Source organism: Meles meles, chromosome 6, assembly GCF_922984935.1.
Source record: "Meles meles chromosome 6, mMelMel3.1 paternal haplotype, whole genome shotgun sequence".
NCBI lineage: Eukaryota > Metazoa > Chordata > Mammalia > Carnivora > Mustelidae > Meles > Meles meles.
This window is the reverse complement of record NC_060071.1, coordinates 114,637,721-114,657,317: the sequence shown is the minus strand read 5'-3', so window position 1 is coordinate 114,657,317 and position 19,597 is coordinate 114,637,721. Positions and strand designations below refer to the sequence as shown.

General features: G+C 40.3%; 1 long non-coding RNA gene across 1 annotated transcript in view; it reads right to left on the bottom strand.

The window, feature by feature from the left end:
• LOC123944577 overlaps positions 1 to 19,597 on the bottom strand; it is a 52,823-nt gene that overhangs the window by 18,818 nt on the left and 14,408 nt on the right. Inside the window, exon 4 of the long non-coding RNA XR_006818814.1 lies at positions 13,287 to 13,430. This is a non-coding gene — a long non-coding RNA (uncharacterized LOC123944577). The remainder of the gene's footprint in view (positions 1 to 13,286; positions 13,431 to 19,597) is intronic.

Below are 19,597 nucleotides of genomic sequence, written 5' to 3'. Positions count from 1 at the left end.
ATTTACCTTTTCTGGTACTCTTTATCCTTTTGTGAAGATCCACACTATCTAATATTTCTTCAAGTCTGCTGGTGATGTATTCTCTCAGCCCTTGTCTGAAAATGTCTTTATTATCCCTTCAAATTTTGAATTATATTTTTGGCAAATATGGATGCTGCATGGTACTCTGGAAATTGTTGAGTGTTGTTCTATTGGATAAATTAACTGGACTCAAATTCCAAACTCTGTCTCCTCTATGGTCAACAGCAACATTAATCTCTGCTTCGACCTCCTTTTAGCCTGCTTCTTTTGGCCATGCTGCTTGGAGTCTCCCTTGTGAATGTGTTTGGAGTCTCCCTCATGAATGTGCTGAATGGAAGTCAAAGATTTGGGCTGAATCTATACGCAGAATTGACCACTCTTTCTATATGGTTATCTCCTTTCCAGGGTTTTCCCCTTCACTTTTGAGTCATTCTGACATCCTCAAAGACTAGCTTTTTGCTTGAGTTCTAGTTGTTCCACTCTGCATGGACTGGTGAGCACTCTCTGGAGAAAAGCCATAAAAACTGCAGATATATTCCAGTGACTTTCCCTTCTTTTAAGGGTCAACTTCTCTCTAGTTTCTGGCAGGTTTTGTCACTCATCCTCCAGTGCCTTCAAGTAAGCATTAATTATACTTTATCTGAGGCTGGAAAGTGTTTATCTGTGGGAGCACTGGTCCAATGTGAACTACTCCACCATTACTAAAACAGTAATATAATTAATGAAAAATTATAATTACTTTTAGGGGTGCCTGGATGGCTCAGTTGGTTAAGTGTCTGCCCTTGGTTCGGATCATTATCTTGGGGTCCTGGGATCGAGCCCTGCATCAGGATCTCTGCTCAGCAGTGAGTCTGCTTCTCTGTCTCCCTCTGTGATTTCTCTTGCTTTCACTCTCTCAAACAAATAAATAAGATCTTTTTTAAAAATTATAATTATTTTCTTTGAGTCTTTCAAATTTGCGGCTATGTAACTACTGTAGGTAGAAGATACTAACCAGACATGACTCTGTTAGTAATAATTTACTTTCTGGGAATGCAATAGGAAATGATTCTTATTCTGAATTGCAAGATTGTCCTCTGTTCTGACAAAGTACTCTGTCAAAGCAGTCAAGTGCAAATTCTTTCAGCTGTGAGTCACCCTTTCCATCAAAAGCCTCATGATGTAACTTACTTATTTTCTCCATTTGTTAGATAAAGAAGAATTCTCCACTCCCTCTACAACAGCTCTGTTTTATTAGTTTTATATGTTGGGCTTTGTATATGATTTTATTTAAAAGGTGTTGCTATTGAAAAAAGTTTGTGAATACTAGTCTAGATAATCTCTAATAGTTTCTGAAATTCAATAATTAATATATTTTAGTTTGTTCAGCTATAGAATATGGGTATATGTGTGTAAAAATAATCTTTTACATTGAAATTCCTACTCCTGAGTGATCTCCTTCAAAGTGCTGCCTACTTAATAGCAGATAGTATCATTTATCAAAAAATACTCCTCTGGGGGCGCCTGGATAGCTCAGTGGGTTAAGCCTCTGCCTTTGGCTCAGGTCATGATCTCAGGGTCCTGGGATCAAGCCCCATGTCAGGCTCTCTGCTGCAGGAAGCCTGCTTCCTCCTCTCTCTCTGCCTGCCTCTCTGCCTACTTGTGATCTCTGTCTGCCAAATAAATTTTTAAAATATTTTAAAAAATACTCCTCTGGGGGCACCTGGGTGGCTCAGTGGGTTAAAGCCTCTGCCTTCGGCTCAGGTCATGATCCCAGGGTCCTGGGATCGAGCCCCACATCGGGCTCTCTGCTCCACAGGGAGCCTGCTTCCTCCTCTCTCTCTGCCTGCCTCTCTGCCTAGTTGTGATTTCTCTCTGTCAAATAAATATTAAAAAAAAAAATACTCCTCTGATTCCTTTCTCTTTGAGCTCATCCAAGGTCTATACTGCAAAACTCTCTTTATTACTATTATTTTGCCATCAATATTGCTAGTCTGTATTGTATGACATTGTCATAATAGTAATCAAACTAAAAGATAAAGAAAAGATTTTGAGAAATTCTGAGAAATGTGTACTGTTCACAGCAAATGTTACTTATACTTAAGTTTAAAGGCATGTGTGCAGTTGTATGTTGACCTAAGACCTTCATAATAGTTTAGAGCTATAACTGTGCTAACTTCCTACAATCAGACACATTTACAAAAGTCTGTCGTTGCCTAAGGGTTTTGCAATCCTTTTTCTGATTTAAGTTTCAGAGTTGTTAATGTCTGGACACTCCTGTTTTTCAGGAAGGTGGAAAATTTTTATTTTAATTGTGATATGGAACTCAATAATCACCTGCTATCATCTTAATCAAGAGAAATAAATACTGTAATAAACATTCACGTAAAGCCTCCAGTGAACTAAGATGCTATTTGAATGAGAAACAATACACTGATATAGGTCAGAATGTTCCCTCCTCCTTGGTATGCTTACTAATTTACTGAATACATTCTGAAGGCCTTTAATGATAAAGGAAAAGTACTAGGTATTCTTTTTAGTGTGTTAACTGAGAGCACCAGGTCTAATCTCTAGCCCATACACAAAAACTGGCATCTGATCACAAATACTGGTAGAGATTCCCCTCCTACTTTGTAATCTTCTTGGAGACACTGACCATGTCATATTAATCTTTGTGATTTTGTCAGTACCTACCATCTTGCCTTGCATTTTGGCAGGTGGTCAGCCAATATTAGTTGAAAAAAAAAATCCATCTTTATTTTGTAAACTTTTCCAGGTAATAGTGAAAATTCAGACCTGATAGTCTTTCATTTTCAGGACATTATTATTATTGCTATTTTTATTTCTGCTACTAATGCAATGACTTAAACCCACCTACCAAATCATGCTATTTTATTGATTAAAGCCTTCTCTCTTTCCCTCAGTTCCTAAACTGTAAAATGAGGGAGATGTTTTCTAGTGATACTTGGTAATCAACTGAATGGTTATGTTACCTATAGCATATTGTACAAATACAAAGCATTAATAATTTCTATAGTTGTGAGAGCCCTTTGAGGGGTAAGAATCTCTAATTCTATAATCGTATTGCAAAAACAAGATGTGTTCAGCTCAAACAAGAGATTCTCCTGTCAGAAGGATAATCACAGATAATCACAAGCAAACACAATGGCGTCTGTATTTCTCAGTGAAAACTGAAGTCTGTTGCTTTAGACAGGACAATCTTGCTCTTTACATAATATTGAAAATAGCTTATTTTAAAAATGCAAAAAAAATTGCTGGTAGGTAGCTTGATGGTTATAAAAAGTATAGTTTTTAGATTCAAAACTAACATGTAGTAAGAATGTCGAAAGCAAAGACCACGAGCTGAGAAAACTCATAGTCTGTTTCGGTACCAGATCCATGAGGAGGTCCATGTGGCTGCAGTAAGTGCTGTGGTAGAAAACAAGATGGAAAAGGTCAGCTGGGATCACACCTGGGAGGACCTTCAATCCTCTATTACCCAAGCTGCCACACTTCATACTATGGTGAATAGGAAGCCTTGCTGCAGGGATCCAGCTGTTACATAAGCCATAACAGGAAGAATAGTCTCTAATGATGTGAAATGGAGACTGGGAGGAAGGGGGTAATACAGAATTAATATACAGAATTAAATGAATATAGAATAGAGAATTAAATGAATAGAGAATTAAATGAATACTTCCTATTTTACTTTATTACTGTGAAATATATCATAAATGAAATGGTAAAATATAATAAACATATATAGTTAAAAGAATAATAAACACTAGATTTTTCACTTTCTAAATATATATTTGCTACCTATGTATATATTCCTATATATTTTTTAGTTTTTCCTATCTTTATCTTACATAATGGAATCATATTCTAAGTATTTTTCTGTGATAGTTTTCTTCCCCACTCAGCATTTTTGGGAGTCTCATCCATATTCATGCCTATAGCTGTGGTTCACTCTTTTTACTGCTATATAGTATTTCATTATTAAATACACCACAGTTTTATTCTTTAATGATGTTTCCAATTTTTTGCTAGCATGAACAGTGCAACTAAGAAACTCCTGCACATGCCTACCAGTGTATATAAAAATGGTTCTCAGGAGCACCTGGCTGGCTCAGTTGGTAGAGCTTGTGACCCCTGATCTCAGCGTTGTGAGTTCAAGTCTCATGTTCGGTGTAGAGATTACTTAAAAATAAAATATTTAAAAAATGTTTCTTTGGAGTAAATACTTAGGAATGGAATGCCAGATCACTAGAAATGGTATCCTTCCTTCCTTCCTTCCTTTCTTCACAGGATTTTCAACTTATGAGGCAATTCTAAATTGTTATCCAAAATCATTACCAAATTTACAGTCCCACAGGAGTATATGAGGGCTCTGTGGCTCCACTTCCTCACCAACATCAAAAGTTGACTGATTGTTAAGTTTTTGCTAACATGGTAAGTACGAAATGGTATATCACTGGTTTTAGCTGGTATTTCTCTGTTCACTAATGAGGTTCTTTCCATATGTTTATTGGCCATACATACTCCCTCCCTCCACAATGAAATATCTAATCATATAATTTGCTCACTTTCCAATTGGTTTGTACTTTGTTTTTTATCTACCGGGCCACCTCTGTCTTATATCAGTTTTCCATTTATCCATGGGCCTGTTTCTGGCATCTGTCTTCTGGAAAATTCATTTTTCACTTATTTGAATATTTAAGACTGGTCAACTAAAAAGCTATTTTTTTAGGAGCACTTGGGTGGCTCAGTTGTTAAGCATCTGCCTTCAGCTCAAGTCATGATCCCGGGGTCCTTGGATGGGACCCCCTTGGGCTCCTTGCAGTGGGAAGCCTGCTTCTCTTTCTCCTTCTGCCTGCAGCTCCACTTGATTATGCTCTCTCTTTCTCTCTCTATCAAATGAATAAATAAAATCTTTTTTTTTTTTTAAAGAGTTTAGGTAATCTCTGCACCCAAGATGGGGCTCAAACTCACAGCCCCAAGATCAAGAGTTGCATGCTCGACCAACTGAGCCAGACAGGTTTCTCCTAATAAACTATTTTTTTAATGACTTTATTTATTTCAGAAAGAGTGAGCGAGAGAGATTGCATGAACAGGAGAAAGGGCAGAGGGTGAGGGACAAGCAGACTCCCTGATGAGCAAGGAGTCTGATAGGGGACTGGATTCAAGGTCCCTGGGATCATGACCCAAACCAAAGGCAGATGTTCACCAACTCAGCCAGCCAGCACCCCTTAAAAAAAACATTCTTAATGAAAACTACAGTGAATGAATCTATAGAGGTTTTTTTTTCTTTTTTCTTTTTCTTTTTTAATTTACAGGAGTCTTGAAAATACTCAGTAGTCACTAAGGGTTACTGTGCCACCAGAGGGAGCTCAAAGGAGTCCATGAATTGTACAGCGTAGCATTCAAGCATAAAAAGGATAGGAGAGTCTAGTTTTACTGCGCACTTTAAGAGTATTTTTCAGTATAACTTACATAAAGATCTCAAGGTTTAAAGTATTTTTGCATTATATCTCACCTTTCCCTCTACTATTTCACTATTTTTGTTTCCCATATCACCAATGCACAGTAAGGCACATCATGAGATTAAATAACTTGTTTGGTATTACATTTAGAATTTTTTAATGGTCCTCCTGAATCTCTATCAAGGTGTTCCCCAGTCACTGCACGCTTGACCCTTCACTGGACTCTGGGATCAATTCTGAAAGTGAGTAGTGTCAGCTCTGGTCACTTCCTACAAATTAAGTTTGTCTTGTTGGCCAGTACTAGTTATGGGATTCTGCCACTTTCTCAACTATTGCAAACAACATTAGTGTTTTGTCCTTTTTTTTTTTTTTAAGATTTTTTACTTATTCATTTTGAGAGAGAGAGCACTCACATTCATGCCAGCGAGAGCATGAGCAGGGGAAGGGTCAGAGGGAGAGGGAGAAGCCAAATTCCCACTGAGCAGGTAGCCCTGATGCAGGGCTGATCCCAGGATGCCAGGATCGTGACGGGAGCCAAAAGCAGCCGCTTAACCAATTGAATCACCCAGTCACCCCTGTGTTTTGTTCTTTATTAACTAGGTTCCCATTTGAAAATTAGTTTCTTTATGGCAGTGTTCCTCCAAGAGACCAAAGTCCTGTCCTTATATGTCCAGATATGTACCCTGTACCCTGCTCCTCAAGTCACTAACAGAAAGGAATCAAGAGTGACCTTCTTACCTAGAGTGTTTGTTTGCTTGTTTTTTTCACACTTCTTTCCGGACAGAGGCTAATGGTAGGATATGGTCAGACCACAAGCCAAGTCCTCTTTTCTGCTTCTCTCTTTGTCCTGGTAGCTGTGAATCTGAAAAATACTTTTCTTAAGAGAGAGAGTTAAAGGGACATCTGGGTGGCTCAGTCGATTAAGCATCTGCCTTCCGGCTCTGGTCATGATCCCAGAGTCCTGGGATTGAGATCCCCGTCAGGCTCCTTGCTTGACGGGAAGCCTGCTTTTCCCTCTGCTTGCCACTTCCCCTGTTTGTGCTCTCTCTCGCTCGCTCTCTAGCAAATAAATAAATAAATAAATAAATAAATTCTTAAAAAGAGAGAGAGAGTGAGAGAGAGCTAGAGAGTATGTACGCATGTGCATGGGGGGGTGGGGAGACGAGGAGAGAGAATCTTAAGCAGGCACCATGCCCAGCACAGAACCCAGCACAGAGCCAGCCCAACATGGGGCTCCATCTGATGACCCTGAGATCATGATCAGAGCCGAGATAAAGAGTCAAATGCTCAACTTGACTGAGCCACCCAGGCACCCCCCAAAAATGATTTTATGTGTGATTACTATAGCTTGACTTAGGCAGTAATTGAGCAAAAAATTTCTTCATATATTTTCATCTCTTTATTGAAACAATGAACCTTTCTGCTACCTGCTTTGGACTATGGCTATATAAAAAACTGACAGAATTCTTGCCATCAAGTATAGTCCAGTAGGAGAGCAAAGCATCAAACAAGGTGAAACAGAGTAGGGGCCAAGGGCAGACTACCCCAAGATGGGCCACTTTGGCATGAAGATTATTTTGAGTTAAAAAGCAATCAAAACCCTTTACTTCCCCAACGCCTAAAAAGAATTTAGATAGAGGACCTGCTCCAGGAAGAGTTATTACCATAGATAGCTATATTATACTGTGAACTAGTGATGGTAGACAGGGAGGAACCTAGCAAGCCCTGTTTGATCCAAGTCCTCTATGCCCCATTGTTTCTGAATGGCCCAGCAAACATTTGTTTACCAAACATTTACTCTTTTTCATCTTCCTGCAAATTGCATTCCTTCCCTTTGAAGTCCCATGTCCCTGCCCTCTTCTCTTTAGTTCAGAATGACCTATATACCTCATTTTGCTTGACTGTCTTTGGAATTTTCATGTCTGTGTGGAGTCAGAGTTACATATAAAGTTAAATTTTATTTTATCCTGTTAATCTATTTCATGTCAATTCCTAGTTCTACCTAGAAGGACCTTGAAAGGGACAGGAATTCTGTTCCCAACACTGGCTACATACTACAAAAGGAAAAGACTGAGGCGGTCTGTTAAGCATCTGCCTTCGGCTTGGGTTATGATCCCAGGGTCCTGGGATCAAGTCCCACGTTGGGCTCCTTGCTCAGCAGGGAGTCTGCTTTCCCCTCTGCCCTTCCCTTCCCATGCCCACGCTCGCGCACGCTCTCTCTCTCTCCCTCTCTCAAATAATAAGATCTTAAAAAAAGAGAAAGACTTAAAGGAAGCTATCAGCATGAGGACTTAACCTCAGCAAGTTAACATGTCTTGCTGGGTGTTTGACTTTTATTCTGGTTTTTTTAATTGTTTTGCTTTTACTGTCTTATTTCAAGTCAATGCAAAGTCTTTTAGTTGTGGGCAAAGGTGTTTGTACATATAATCATACAATCACTTTCATGTATCCCTTTGAAACAGGGAAACTAAAGGGACCCCCTGAAAAACCGCTTTATTTGCTCCTTTAGCTGCTTCCATTCTTGCTACAGAGAGAACAGAGAGGCCTGTGCCTGCCCTCCGTGCATGACTCCTTTAGAGTCTTCTAACAGAATAGAGAACATCTGAAGAGTGACTGGGCAGGGTCCTCATGAACACTTTCCAAGACCACTGACTCATCAACTCTTGGCTCCAGGGCATAAGTGACTTCTGGAGAATACCTAAGCACTCATCTTTGTTCTGGATTACTAAGAAGACAAGTGCACCAGACCACTGTCCTGAGTAAAAACCCCAGGTCCCAAGCAAAGAATGAGATTCACTCTCCTTCCCTTTCCTAGGCTCCTATGCTCTGTCTGTATCTACACTATCTTCAAGAAACTCTGCTCTCACTTCCTTTTTTGGCTGTGCTTGATTTCCACCCTGTTGGAAGCCAAGGACCTTCTGGGCTGGTTCCTGTGGGACACCCCCCCCCCCAATACACACACACACAGCTGGGTCCTCAGTCCCAGCAAGCCTATATCCCCTTCTTTCACAAAGAATTTAAAATGAGGTATCATGGGAATATTGCTAGAATTTCTGAGTTGGGATTTCACTGATTTGACTAGTGACTTACCAAGTGGATTTTTTTTTTTTAAGAGAGATTTTATGTATTTATTTGAGAGAGAGAGACCAAGAAAGAGAGATCATGGGGCTGGGAGGAGCAGAGGGAGAGAGAAGCAGACACCCCACTGAGCACAGACACCAAGTTCTATCTATCCCAGGAACTCCGATCATGACCTGAGCCAAAGTTAGCCCTTCAACCAATTGAGCCACCCAGGTGCTCCCCAAGTGGACTCTTAAGTGTTGCAGAAGCTGATTCAATATGAAAGGAGAGAATGCGGAGGTGACAGCTAGTGTGAATCCTTATCCAGTCTAGAATGAAAAGAAGAAAGAAGAGGATTGCTTGCCTGCAGGGGCCAGGCAAATGGCACACATGACTGAACCAGGTAAAGCTGGAACACAGAGAACTGGAAAGGATATGCTCCAGCAAGTCTGCCAGGCAGGAATGAGGGCTGAGTGTGACCAGAGCACCTTAATTTATAAGATAAGCTAGAATTTTAGTTTCATATGAAATTCTCAATTTTTAATGTCAGATAGCTTAATTTCTTTTTATTGTACAAGCTGAATAAAACACTTCTGTCTTTTTGTGATCTTTAATTTAGATTGCCCTTTATGATGACTTTCCGACTATGTACTCAACAGCTAACCAACTAGATCTTGTTCTCTCTCCCATTTCACTCGCCTCCCCCTCCATCCTACCACCAAACTTCAGTTCCATCCCCCTTCACTAGCGTCTAGTATCATAAAATAAGAGACATAGGAAATCAAGAGGAGCACCTGGGTGGCTCTGTCAGTTAACCATTTGCCTTTGGCTCAAGTCATGATCCCAGGATCCTGGGATCGAGTCCCGTGTCCGGCTCCCTGCTCAGTGGAGCGCCTGCTCTCCCTCTCCCTCTGCCTGCTGTTCTCCTCAGAGAAATTTCCTTTACAGAGGGAAATAGGATAGGTGTAATACAAGGAAGGGTTTTATGTTGTTTTGGTTTTTATTTTTCTCTTTTGTCTCCTGAAATAGTCCACAGACTAAGAAATATTATCTCAGAATTTCTTCCCTTTCTAGAAAATGGTCTACCTGGCCCCTCCCTCCAGGGTTCTGCTCATAACTAACAGCCCCTGCCCTAGCTCCAGCTCTCAACTGGCAGCTTCAGCTTCCAGCAAAGGATGCCATTTTCTCTCAAAGGCCCCTGGTCGCTACAGGGAAAGGCCTCCGGGCACTAGAGGGAGCGTCCTTCTGCTGTGCTCAACCTGAGTTGCATCACTGTCCCCGGGGGCTTCTCAGCCTCTGCTGTTCAGTCACCTGTGTAACCAATTCCCTGCATGAAATTCTCTCTTTCAAACACTGGTTTCTCTTTTTCTGCCTAGACCCTCACTGATACAAACACAGTGGAAGTCTTCATAAATCTTCCTCTGAGGCTTGAGGTAGATGTCATTAATCCAATCTGTAGACTAGAATGTCAGTTTTAACTGTGACCACACATGTCCATATTTAGTCATATTTTCTACCTACAACAGTTATCCGTCCTATTTTTATTATCCTGGTCTGATGGCAGAGAATCCCATTTTGCAAATTCATTTTGAGTTACCTATATTGCCTTCCTTTTAAAATTTCTTGGGAAGACAAAAGTTTAGCATTTGAGCACAAACCTGTATTCTAGCCAAATTAAAATATTATTCAGGAGTTAAAGTAGGTTTTATATAGCCTCTAAAGTGATGAATATTGTTTCCTTACAGAGGGCTTAAAGAGTAAAAAATCCTTATGTAAGCTTCAAAATCTCTTTTTTTACATCATTTTCCTTCAACATTTTAAAATCTACAGAAAAAGGGATATGATAGCATTTGATAAAACTACATATAATCTTTGCCTGTATTCACCACTTGGTAGCATTGTACCAGTTTGCTTTTTTCTCTCTGAAGCATTGGAAAGTAATGGAGGCATCATGACATTTCACTGCTAAATAGTTCATCATGTATTCTCTCCCATAACCACTATACCATATTTATGCCCAAGAAATTTAACAATGTAGTCCCTTCTAGTTTCCTGAATTGACCACAAAATGTTGTTAAGAGCTTCCCCCCCAAAAATCTTTTAAAAAAAGAAGTATTATGGGTGCCTGGGTGACTCAGTTGGTTAAGAAATGCTTTCCGCTCAGATCATGATCCCGAAGTCCTGGGACTGAGTCCCGCATGGGACTCCCAACTCCATCGGGAGTCTGCTTCTCCCTCTCACCTTCTCTTCTCTCTCTTTCTCTCTCTCACTGTCTCTCTCTCAAATAAATAACTAAAAACTTTTTAAAAAAATAAAAAGGAAGTATAATGCTAATATAACCACTGGCTGACATAAAAGAATGATGAACAAACATGGGTGTCAGGCCACTTAGTTCATGTTCTTACTTGTACATCCAAAAGGCAGACAGATAAAAGTTAAATCAGCTAATTTTGCTTCTCTTAAATAATTTTGATTAAAACTCTAAAAGTGGGGGTGCCTAGCTGGCTCGGTCAGCAGAGCATATGACTCTTTGAGCTCCACACTGGGTGTAGAGATTACTTAAAAATAAAATCTTTAAGGAAAATAAAAACTCTAAAAGTAAAGGTGTGGTTGATTATTCGTTTAACTTAGAGTTGGAGATAATCTACTCCATTTGTTTACATACAAATTTGGACTAACCACTTTCAAACTAAAAACAAACAAACAAAAATGATAAGTTTTTCTTTCAATTCATTAATTCCCTGATCCTTTCTTTGTAGGATATTGACCTAACATTGATTGGCTTATTATAATATACATTTAACAGTTGATAAGCCTTACTCCTATTTTCTCACATCAGTGAACAAAGTGCCTATTTTTCAGAGACAAGATATTTTTCCCCTGTAGATGGCTCAATATTAATTTCCTCTTATAGGTATTCCTATACCTATAAGAGGATATTATAAAATATTATAAATATAAATATTATAAATATTATATTTATATTATAAAATATCCTGTTATAGGTATTCCTGGCAAAATATGGAGAGCATTTACATTGGAAATATATTTTGAACTCCTGCTTAAATTCCTCGAGCTATTTATTTATTTCGGATAAAAAGTGTCCTCGAGGGGCACCTGGGTGGCTCAGTGGGTTAAAGCCTCTGCCTTCCACTCGAGGCATGATCCCAGGGTCTTGGGATTGAGCCCCACATGGGGCTCTCTGCTCGGCGGGGAGTCTGCTTCCTCCTCTCACTCTGCTTTGCCTCTCTGCCTACTTGTGATCTCTGTCTGTCAAATAAATAAATAAAATCTTTAAAAAAAAAAAGTGTCCTCAAAGCAGCCAAAATCTCTTCTACTTTAAATTAGTAGTGCTGGTTTTTGCACAATGACAGCTCTTTAGATTATGCATTAAAGTGAGTTTTAGATGCAGGCTTTCTTTGCTCAGTCCACATCTTCTAGCTTGGGCAATGCCTGGTTGTGCCATTTGTACTTCCAGCATTTCCTATAAAATTCTGGAGGGGCAAGAACCAGTCGCCCCAAGGTGGGCCACTTTGGCATGAAGATTATTCTGAATTAAAAGCAGTCAAAAGCCAGCATTGGAAAGGAGAGCCTGTACCAGGAAGAGAGTTATTAACAAAGATTCTGCTTTAGCTAATAAATAGGGCAACCTTTGTTTACCAAAATCTCTTCTTACCTTCCTGCTATGGTCTTTCTCCCTTTTGTATCCCTAGACCTTTACCCCTTTCCTCAGGCTCAGGAGGTTAGTCAATGAGCTTCACGTTGCCTGACTCTCTTTGGAATTTCAGGTCTGTGTGGATTTCCCCATAGATATGAAACAAAATTTGATTTTCTCCTGTTAATCTGTTGGGTCTTATGTAAATTTAATTCTTAGTCTGGCTGGAAAAACCTAGCATAGAAGAAAATTTCTTCCTTATCAATAGGTGGCCTACTTGGCAGGACACTTTTACTTGCTGGACACTGTTTGCCCCAGAAACAGCAGCTAAGAGCTCCTTGGGAAATCTGACATACAGCCAACAGAAGGTAAGATTTTTTACCACGTCAGTCTCCAGAGATCCTTATCTGTGGACTCTGATGAAGCAAGAGTAATGAGTGTCCTTTTTTTCCTTTTTTTTTTTTTTCTTCTAAATTTAGATTAGCAGGAGAAAATACTTGTGGAACTAGTTCTTTGGGCTTAGTAACTCTTGGTAAATGTAGTGGAATACTGATCCATGCCCTCTCCAGATGGTTTTGTTTTCCTTTGTCTACGTCTTTTATGTCATTTGTCATATAAACTTTGGTGTGGGTTAATGTGCACGTGAGGTAAAGGCTGCTGCTAAGGCACATCTTCGAAGTCCAGAAGTCCAAGCCACAAAACTAGTAGACATGGGTCAAGTACATAAAAGCTGTCGGACAGAGAGGGAAAAAAAATCTGCTAGAATACTTACCACCTTACTCAAAGACTCCTGTGTTAGGCAAGTTAGTCATGGAATGGATTAGATTGACACTAGGTCACCCGCCAACCTCAAGAAAAGTTCCATGCAACACTGTGGAACAGCACACAATCCCCAACCCCACAGTACATTTCTGCTATGTATTAGTTTGGCTCCAAGAGCCTCAAGGCTGAGTTAAAGCTGTTAATGTGCTTCTAGAAAAATTGGATGAGATTTTCCCTTTCATCTTGTTCTTTAAGTCCTAAGAGCCTGGCTTTGTGACCAGTGATAGTATTGTCTTTGGTCTCCACCATCCAGAGGGTACACTTACCAGGGTGCACTTTGTAGGCCAATCAAATAGACTAGGGTTCCAAGAGTTCAGACATGCCAGCTCCCAGAAGTATTTGTCACGAGGTGTTATAAGTTCCTTCATTGTCTCAACCTTTGTTGCTTGTTAGTGCTGGAAATTCCCATCCTGAATGTAAGCAGAATTAGCTATCTCTAGAAAAAGAAAGATGAGACACAACTATCCTACTATCCTGGTGTAAGAGAAGTCATTTCAGGCCTCCAGCTATTTCCGGTGATCCACAGATCCCTAGTGAGCTCTACTTGCCTCAGCATACTGCTTGTAGAACTGCCCAGTGTCTGAATGACAAAGAAGTACAAACACCTCAGCAGATTAAGATTTTAAAGGAACAAAGGGAATGCAAAAATGCACAGCCTGGTCTCCAGTCTCCAGGTGTCTGGGGGGCTCAGTAGGTTAGGTGTCTGACTTGGGCTCAAGTCTTGATCTTAGGGTCCTGAGATAGAGCTCAGCATGGAGTCAGCTTGAGATTCTCTCTCCCTATCTCTCTCTGCCCTTCCCACTTGTTCTCTCTCTCTCTCAAAAAAATAGATAAATAGATAAATAAATCTTAAAAAAAAAAAAGAACAGTCTCCACCTGTCCAGGAAACAGCCTAACCATATCAGAGACAATAAATTAGTTTGAAAACTCCCAGTGCTATGTCAAAGGTGGGCAATACCTTGCATTCTTTACTTGAGAGGTTACCTCTGATTCCTCCTAATGTTAAGGCCTCTGCCCTAGGAGATGCGTAAGCTTCATTTGTGGAGGCCAAGAAAAACAAGGCTGTAACCACCTCGAGTCTAGCCCCGACATAAGTACAGCCATCTTGACAAAGCAAAAGCTGGCACCTTGCACACTCTCTCCACCTGCTCCCCTACCCTCGGTAGTATGTGTGAACAAATAGTTAACTTGCAGAAATCACAATCTTGCAAGACAGGAGTCTCCCTCGGTTTACAAATGTCCCAGTGCTAAATCTCACTAACAAGGAGGCTTGATAGGAGCAATGTGATATTCCACCAGGAAACTCCCAACTGTCTTCATGTTAGTGCCTCACTAGAGGGGAAAACGGCCTTGACTTAATAATAACCAGGCCTCCAATATCCTGACAGTCTTCTTTACCCCGATTGCCCTTCTGAACATCCCCTTTGTCCTCACCCACCACCGAGTCCACCCCTACTCTGCCTTTAAAAGCTCTGACTGTAATCTGGTTTGGGGTCCAAGTCCCTACCCCGCTGCAGCGGGTATACTTCGGCCCAAGCTTAAGCTTGTCAAAAAAAACCCTCATGGGATTACATTGGTGTTGGCTCCTGGGTGGTCTCTCAGATGCGAAAACTTGGGCATCACACATTAACCTAACCCTGGACGCAGGTACAGGTCTGCACAACTTTATGTCCTCTTCAAATGCCATGATGAAGCTGCCCTCTCAGAATATTCATCCTAGGGGCACCTGGGTGGCTCAGTGGGTTAAAGCCTCTGCCTTTCGCTCGGGTCATGATCCCAGGGTCCTGGGATCGAGCCCCGCATCGGGCTCTCTGCTTGGCAGGGAGCCTGCTTCCTCCTCCTCTCTCTCTCTGCCTGCCTCTCTCCCTACTTGTGATCTCTACCTGTCAAATAAATAAATAAAATCTTTTTAAAAAAAAAAAAAAAAAAGAATATTCATCCTAAACCCTAAATAAAAAGAATCCCTTCGATCCTGCTCAGGGAGTCATAGTTTTGGAAGTTATTTGCTGCAAATAAACACTCTTTTGTGTGACAACTCCATCTGGTGTGGTCTCCACCTGTAATTCACCCAGGAGTAAACTTGGGTTAGTTTGGTTACAGTAGCTCCTGCCCAGCCTCACAGATGAGGAGATCTGTGACTGAGTGGAGACAACTCAACGTGTTCGTGGGAGACAGGAGACACTGTTCTCACCATGCCATCCTTACCACTTATGCAAAAAAGGCTTTTGCTTTCTTAGACTGCTTTTGGTAGTAAACTTTTGGATCATGAGGTCTACATCATCGCCCCCTCTCTGGATTCCTCTTCATCTTTGGTTAAGCCATTAGAAGGCTTTTTGGTTTGGATTGCTATTAAGAGATCCTACTTGTCAATGGCCAGATGATGGATCCTTTAAATGGGTCATATTTTAGAAACACATATATTCTTTATAGATAGTTCTCAATTTCCTTAGTATAATGACCGCCTTAGGGACTTCCTTGAAAAGATAGAAGAACAGAAATTAGACTTAAGACAAAAATGAATGTTCACATCCAAAGTAAATTCCCCTTCTTCGTTTTTTAAAATAATTTTTAAATTTTTAATAAACATATAATGTATTATTAGCCCCAGGGGTACAGGTCTATGAATCGCCAGGTTTACACACCTCACAGCACTCACCATAGCACATACCTTCCCCAATGTCCATAACCCCACTAGTAAATTCCCCTTCTTAAAAATCCAGTTTCGTGGGGCGCCTGGGTGGCTCAGTGGATTAAGCCGCTGCCTTCGGCTCAGGTCATGATCCCAGGGTCCTGGGATCGAGCCCCGCATCGGGCTCTCTGCTCCGCAGGGAGCCTGCTTCCTCCTCTCTCTCTGCCTGCCTCTGCCTATTTGTGATCTCTCTCTCTCTCAAATAAATAAAATAATAAAATCTTTAAAAAAAAATCCAGTTTCATCTTCCTTTTTTAAATTCCCCCTTCCCTATAGGATTTATAGTGCACACTCCAGCCAATCTCTAGGGTTCAAGGTATATGGGTTGCTCATGTAAATGCCGAAAGCCAGGAATTGAATTTAAAAGCCCCCAAGACTGGCAGTAAGTCTTGTTTGCTCCTGCCTCCCAGGGCTTTGTAATCCAGCTGTGCCAGCCTCAGGCATTTCTGCGGAGGTATATCACAGACCCTCTGCCATAAAAGAATTTGCGTCCACTGGATAGCAGCGAATATTTTAAACAATAAAGCCCCTTTACCACTACTTTCAGACGATCCTATCAAATTTAAAGAGAAATTAGAAAGATTATTTGATTATTCACAACCTCCCCTTCATGGAGGGAACAGCCAAAATTTCTCTCAGGCCCTCCTACAAATTATCAGTGGAAGGCCAATGTACAGGGACTAATAATAGAAACCAAGGTTGGGGCACCTGGGTGGCTTAGTGGGTTAAAGCCTCTGCCTTCAGCTCAGGTCATGATCCCAGGGTCCTGGGATCAAGGCCCGCATCGAGCTCTATGCTCAGCAGGGAGCCTGCTTCCCCCTCTCTCTCTGCCTGCCTCTCTGCCTACTTGTGATCTCTGTCTGTCAAATAAATAAGTAAAATCTTAAAAAAAAAAAAAAAAAAAAAAGAAGCAGCAGCAGCCAAGGTTGAATTGTGTAACCAGAAAGAAGGCTTTTGTTAAAATATTTTATACAGATGAAGGGGTTCAGGACAGGACCCCTCAGAATGTGCCACTTTGACATGTGAATTATTTTGAGCTAAAGGCCCTTGAGACCCTGTAGGATCATATATCCCTCCTTTAACTTAACAGTGTCTGCCTTTAGCTCAGGTCATGATCTCAGGGTTCTGGGATCAAGCCCTTGTGTGGTGTTGGGCTCCTTGCCCAGTGGAGAGTCTGTTTCTCCCTCCCCCTCTGCCCCTCCCCCTGCTCATGCTGTCTTTCTCTCTCTCAAATAAATAAATAAAATCTTTATTAAAAAAACACACACACACACACAGAAAAATCCAAATTGGGTGGGGGTCTTTCCCAGAATAAGGAATATTAACAGAGATAAACTTTATCCAAGTGACCATCAGTATAGCTGGGCAAACTTCTAATTACCAAACATCTACTCTTCTTATGACCCTGTGAAGTGCATTCCTTTCCTCTGAAATCTCAGACCCTTATCCCCTTTTCTCCTTACTTCAGAATGACATATATACCTCATTTTGCCTGTGTTTGGAATTTCTATGTCTATATGGGTTCCCCATACCTATGCCTATTATATTTTATTTTCTTCTGTTTATCTGATTCTTAGTCCAGCTAGAATAACTTTTAAGATAACAAGAATTTTTGCTCCCCAACACAGACTTTACACAGGTATAAACCTTTTGATTCCCCTCTTAGTTAAAAATCTCCCTGAGGGGGCGCCTGGGTGGTGCAGTTGGGTAAGCAGCTGACTCGTGGTTTCAGCTCTGCTCAGGCTGTGATCTCAGGGTCGTGAGGTGAGCCCAATGTCAGGCTCCACGGTCAGCAGGGAGTCTGCTTGGGATTCTTTTTCCTTCATCTGCCCCTCCCACTTGGGATCTCTCTCTCCCTCAATAAATAAATAAATTTTTAAAAAATCTCCCTCATATAAGGAAACAAACTTAGTTTACAAGGCAGGCCAGACCCCTGATATTCGGGCTGTCATCCAGTTCTTTGGAGAATCAGGAACACCTGTCTTTGTCTTACAGGTCTTTACAAAACCAGAAATACAGCTCTAGAAACAGGTTAAAGCCTATCTTATGTTTACCAATCCCAAAACCTCGTCTATTCCTCTCAAAATGTTTGTGCATATTATAAATGATCAGGATATTGGAACAAAATTCTCCTGTACTTAAGAAAAGGAAGGTAAATTTTAAATAGCAATTACTCTGAAACTCTAGGAAAGAAAAAACGTTTTTGCATTCTTTTTTTGTTTTTGTTTTTGCATTCTTTCACTGTCCCTTCGAAATTACAGATCTTATCATGTAATTTGAAATGTAATTTGAAATGTAAATAAAGCCCTCAACCACCTGAGCCTGAAGGAAAAAAAAGAGGAGGCTTGGAAAGGCCTTTATAAAACACAAACTGCTAAAAGGGTTTTTTCTGCCAAAGCTCTAGCACCTCTGATAAGAGGCCAATATGTCCTAAAAAGTCCACCTTGGAGAAAACTTGTATACATTCTCCATGCATTTATACTGTATATTTTCTACCCTCATCATCTCTAGGACCTAAAAGTCACTCTTTGATATACAAACTTAAGGAAAAGTTTTTCCTCTGGAGGAAAAAAAAAAAAAGGAGGAAGATATTTGGAAATTGGGTCTATAATGTCCTCTCTACAAATATTAGTAAAAAACAAAAGCTATAAAACTTTTGTTTGCATATGTCTATTTGTGTGTCCACATATACTGTAAATGTGAGCTATTTTCTCTACCTCTAGTACTGCTAAAATTAATTTGTCAAAGAGCTTTATTCAGTTGTTTCAAAGGTAAGCACTTATAAGAATTGGGCTTCTAAAGCTCAGAAACATAAAAACTATCCCAAATGTTTATCAAGTTCATGTGATCTGGGAAAATATTTGATATTAAAGCTATTTAAGGTTGGCTTGATTAAAATAGATACGTTTCTAGAATAACCAGTATTAAATACAAAACTTTTATTCTGCCTATGTTTACTGAAAGTTAAATAAGTTCATTTTTAATAACTGACCTAACATGAGTTTGCTCCTCGGTGAACCACAGATGAAAACTATAACAGGTGCAGTTGTCCCACAAAGGAAACTTTATTTGCAGCAAATAAGACCATGGGGAATGACTTCCAAAGCCATGACTCAAGGGTGCAAGGGTGGGTAAGTTATTTTTATTTGGGGTTAGGATGAATATTTAGATGGGGAGACTTGTTATCATCTGTAGAGGGGGACAAAATGTCAAAAGAACATGCGCCTTAAGAAAGCATGCTTGTACACATCATGTCTATTATGTAAATTGAGGCTTGTGCTCCTCCTTGAGGGTAGAAAGTACTATAGTGAGGTAAAGGGCAGTTTGGGGTCGTTCTAGAGGTCACTCCATGGTCCATCTGCATAGGGGCAAGTTAGGGACTAAGTTCAATAGTTCTGGGTAGTCTGAGCCACCTGGGGATCTTTGTCTAGGCAGTTTTTTGGTTTGTTTGTTTGAGATATAGTTCTGGTTTTCATCATGGGATACTATGTCTCTCAGATCTTTTGCCTGAGTTAAGAGACACACTGGAAAGGAGAGCTTAAGGAAATACACAAAACAGAGGTTGCTGAGTACAAACAGGTGGGCAGTAAAGGTCAGGTCTTGGGGGTCCAGATGGTGACAATAGAAATTTGTCCAAAAAAACTTTGGACAAACAAAAGAAGTTTGTCCAAACAAAACAAAACAAAACAAAAAACCCCCTAAGGATTATGGCTAACTCTGTCTAATGCCTCATGAAGGGTTGTGGGTGGACTAACCATAATTGTTAAGAACAAGTAAATTAAATAGATGAAAATAAAATAAAAATGTTTGTAGGCAACATTTTAAGCAGCTTCTAAAATCTTTGGTAACTTGAAACTTTTTTTTTGTTTTTTTTTTTAAGTTTTAAAA